A 4,872-nucleotide genomic window follows, 5' to 3' on the forward strand; every position below is an offset into this window, starting at 1 on the left:
ATATATATTTTCTCCCCTCTTTTGTTCACTGGATTTTCTGTTCAGCACTTTGAAATCATAAACTAGTTCTGATTATTCTGACCCACTGCGTCTTGTGTTTTGATTCCTTTTCAACTTCTTATCAAATAGAAAATAATTCAACTATTTGCATTTCCTCCAACACACCCATGTGCCTGTTTCCGTTATCATAGACACAAGCTAATGTGTAATTATGTCCTGGGAAGGATAAATAATTTTCAACATTTATTACAAATAAAGGTCTAAAAATTGTTGGACATAGTTGTAATCAGTGTCTCTGATACAATAAAGCTTTCTGCAGTTAAGTTTTAATCTCGGACAAGTTTAAGTTTCTGGGCAAATGGAATAATGCTGGCACCTCTGTGTTTCATCATTTGTATGCCGATTCAGTTATGTGAAGTGTATGTTTTCTATTGCTTGTAGAGATTTGCAGGTTTGACAATAGGTTTGGCTCTGACCAGAGCTTCTCTATTACATGTGGTGGACTTTAAAAGGGACTTCTTAAAACTTCTCTGCAATATCAGCTTTTTTTCTCACCACTTTCCACTGAGAGCAGACTTTAGACAGATTGGTAATCTGGTCAACAGATTCATAAACTGTACATCTCTGGGTCTCTTCCAATAGGTCTCTTCTCTGGTTTAATCCTCTCCACGCCCAGCCTTGGAGATCAAAGACCTTTTGGTTAAGGTTGGGGGATTATTAATTAGGAAAAAGGGATACGCATGAACTTATTTATCAAACACTTTTAAGACAGGTCAAAGTGCCGTACAAAAAATAATAATATTACCTATATATCAGTACATCTATAGAATTCAAAGATATTTTGAAAGATGATTTTGAGTCACTGTTGAAGAAGCTTGTGTAGATTTTAAAAATTTGAAATGCCTGCTTCATCATGATAACCGCTAAAAATAAGAACCAAGATCTCGTAGCAGTTATTGTTCCCTGGTTTCAATAATGCTGTTGATTAACGGATGTTCTTTAACAAACCTTTCAGACTCTGAGATTTATAGCTGTATTTATACCAAGATTAAATTCTACTCTGATTGCAACAGATATTCATTCATGGGTAGAGGGATGGAGGAGAAGCAAAAATGCACCCCACATTCTTTGCATTTTTAATGTTTAAAGAAAAGTAAAACATAGTGTATTTTTCTATTTATTTCACAGTTTCACATTATTTTATTTGTTTGTTTGCTAAAAAAGAGAGAGTTTCACTTTGGCAAAACACTGTATGTTTATGTGCGTCTCCTGTCGCAGACAAAATCCTCTTGACAGTTAAAAGGCCTCGCCTTTCCCCCCAAGGGGCTCTTGGGCTCTCACAGAGAGTAGAGCGGGGATTAGGAGAGGGAAGAGTGGAAGGAAGAGTGAGGAGAGGAGAGCTTTATGTTAGCATGAGGTCCAGATCAGCCTCTAGCCTCGTTAAACAACATCGATCGGCACTGTGACATTTCACAGCACATGCCGTCTATACTGTCACTGCCATCACTCACTGGCAGCACCAGGAGCACCTACACAGAATCAACCATGCTCTCTCTTTCTCTTTCTCACTCAAACAGCTCGTAGATGGATAACAGCTGGTGGGGAAATAGTGAACAGATCTATCAGTATGAGTGTGTCTGAGCTAGAGTGGGTAAAAAGGAAATGCATTAGGCTTCAAATTGAAGAGCCCTATCTGTTGGTGCAAAACATACAACAAATTATGTAAAATTAAACCATACTAGTAATCCTTTTTGTAGGTTATGTAGAAATACTGGGAAGGTTTTATATTTATTCTGAATTTCATCGTCTTTGCACTTTAAAAATCCTCCAAATCTCCCCCCCCCAAAAAAAGCAATAAGACCAAAACAATTTCTGCATTATCTTGTTAAATTATTCTTGTGGAAAAAGGACTGACAATGTTCTTCGGTTTGGGATTATATTGCTAAAGTTTACGGCAGAATCAGATGACATGAAGCACAAAATTCCCCCTGAAATTGGCCTGATGCACACACACGTACACACAGAGCGTAAGCCGTCAGTCTTCCAGCCGATCGATCCGTGCTGACAGGTAGCAGATACCTAGAGCCCTAATTAGAGCTCCTATCAAAGATACATAATAATTATGCATACAAACACACATTCAGAGCAGGATCTCTAATTCTGTATCCATAATTTGTAATATTATCCTTGGAATAAAACCATCCTGATATCAAATGCAGCTTTTATTGCTTTATAAAGAAAAATGATATGTCACAGACTGAATAAAGACTTACAGTGTATGATCAAATGTTGGCACTTCTGGTAGAGATGTGTAAAAAGTCCTACAAGACATATTTCTTAATACAGTAGGACAGTCGTTGCTTCTTAACATGGGAATTTCCCAATAAATAAACAAGTTCAAACTAAAGGTTGGGTTTTTCACAAATGGTTAGATTATGTTACTATAACATTAACCCAAAGCTTTTTGCACCTTCTATACAAAGTACTAAAATGTCTAGATGTGAGAGGAAGAGTAAAGAGATAAACGTCAAGAGTACATCAGCAACATTAGAAAAAAAGAAAATATATGTGAAATAGATAATCCATTTATAGATCTAGGTCACAGAGGAGATACCCAAAATTCAATAATCAAAAATTAAAAAATAAAATAATGTTTAAGTTTTTTTCTTTTAATCTGAAGTTTTATGAATGGGGAAAAGCTTGAATTAAATCTCCATCATAAACATCCCAGAGCAGATTTTATTGCACACATATAGTACAAACATGTAAGGCTGTGTGTTGGGAAAACAATTTTATCTGAAATCACATGCAGATATAAACAACTAGCGTAATCAACCAACACAGCAAATTTCATACACAAGACAGACGGCACGGAAAGATTAACACCAGATAAAACTGGAGGGAATAAAAATTAAAGAAGGACCAAAACACATTAAAAATGTGATATCAACATCCCTAAACATAAAGATACCTAGACATTTAAAAAAGATCTAAATACCTAATATGCACTAAAATCTAAATTCAATGCAAGCATCTGACATAAGAGAGCATTGATTATGATAATGAAACAGAACAAAGATGCAAAGAGAAATATTTGAAATTAGAGTGAAAGAAAATCGTGAGCCTCAAATTAAAACAATTTTTAAAGCATACAAACTTCTCATCTACAGACTGAGATTATGCGAGCTCCATTTTTAGTCTTTAACAGCATTCATCCAGCTGAATACTTTGACTGTAAAGGAGCTAAGTTCTTTCAGAACCAATATGTTTCTCACTTGCTGGACCAAGTGAGAAACATATTGGACACTACTGATTCAGGTCCCTGGTGCTGCAGGCTCACTTAGACATAGGAGCACCTGCGTATTAAGTATGCCTCTCTAATTTCATTAGTAACACCTGCGTTTCCCCTACGACGACATGTCAATGCCTTTGCTGTGAAAAAGGCCTGCACCCTCTAAGGGTGTGCTAATAACACCTTTCCATAAAAACAGAGAGATTCAGGAGGTACAAAGTGAGCAGAACTCCCTGCTGGCTTTCTCTCCTGCTGATGAACCTCCCAGATTAGCCTAAAGCAAACTACACCTGAGTCCCTTGGAGCCTAATGCACTCCCACACCCATATTAGTATAATCGATTAATCCCGAATAATCAAATTATTGTTTTACATACATATATATATATATATATATATATATATATATATATATATATATATATATATATATATATATATATAGATTGATTATTAATGGAGTGTAGAAAATGGAAAAGTGTGGAAAAGTGTGGAAAAGTTTTATTTTCACTTGCTTTAATTTAGTTACAAATCTTCTTTAAGGAACCTTTGGCTATCCGATTATTAATGGATTAATCAGAAAAAAAATCGACAGATTAATCAATTTGCAAAATAAACGTTAGTTGCAGCCCTAATATATATATGTGTAAATATTTATTTATTTATCTACATACATAGAAGAACTGTAAAGGGAAGTGAAACGCTATAAAGCATGTATTGCAAATTAAATCTGAAAAGTAAAGGCACCCGTTCAGATTTAACCTAAATTGCAGGGAATTTTAGATCAGAATGGAGGTAAATCTAACAAATTAGAAAGTCTCAGAAATCTAATCTCATTTATACTTTTTGTAAGCTGCAGATCCCACTGAGGTAGGAGAATCCATTAAGAGGTTTTCACAAGAGAAAGCCATCAGAACTGTTATTTAAAATATAACAGGCCATGTAGGGGACAAATTAAGTATGAAAGGAGGTGCTCAGATGACAGCAAAATTTGTTGGTTTGCTTAATAAATCCTATGTCTTTTGGAAAACAGCTGTGCAGACTATCCTGAATATACCTTGTTGGTGGCAGCATCATGCTATGGGGAATTTTTGTAATAATAAGAAAAGATCAGCTGGTCACAGTTAACTAAATTCTAGATGGAGCTAAAAGTTGGAAAATCCTGGAAGAGAACCGCCAATACTTCAAATAAAACCGGAGGAGGTCCTGTTCAAAGTAAGCCGACACAGTAAACGTAGCCTGGACAAAGGCACAGTTAATCTTATCCCAATATGTCAAATTTGATGTGAAGGCCCTTGAATCAGTTAGATAGAATTTTAATTAATCTTTCTGTATAATTTGATTAAACTGTGTTTTTAATGTGTCTAGAGATGATATGCCTTGTAAATTAAATTAATATTCAAACCCATGGTGTAACAGACCATAATGAAAATAAGAATGAACACAAAAGGTAATTCACTAGGAGCAGTGGGTAGCACTGCTGCCTTTCAGCAAGAAGGTTCTGGGTTTCGATTCTTTCTGCATGGAGTTAGCATGATCTCCCTGAGCATGCGCGGGTTCTCTCCGGGTACTCCGGCTTCC

The sequence above is a fragment of the Cyprinodon variegatus genome, unplaced genomic scaffold (assembly GCF_000732505.1).
Source record: "Cyprinodon variegatus isolate N-32 unplaced genomic scaffold, C_variegatus-1.0 Scaffold2, whole genome shotgun sequence".
Classification (NCBI taxonomy): Eukaryota; Metazoa; Chordata; class Actinopteri; order Cyprinodontiformes; family Cyprinodontidae; genus Cyprinodon; species Cyprinodon variegatus.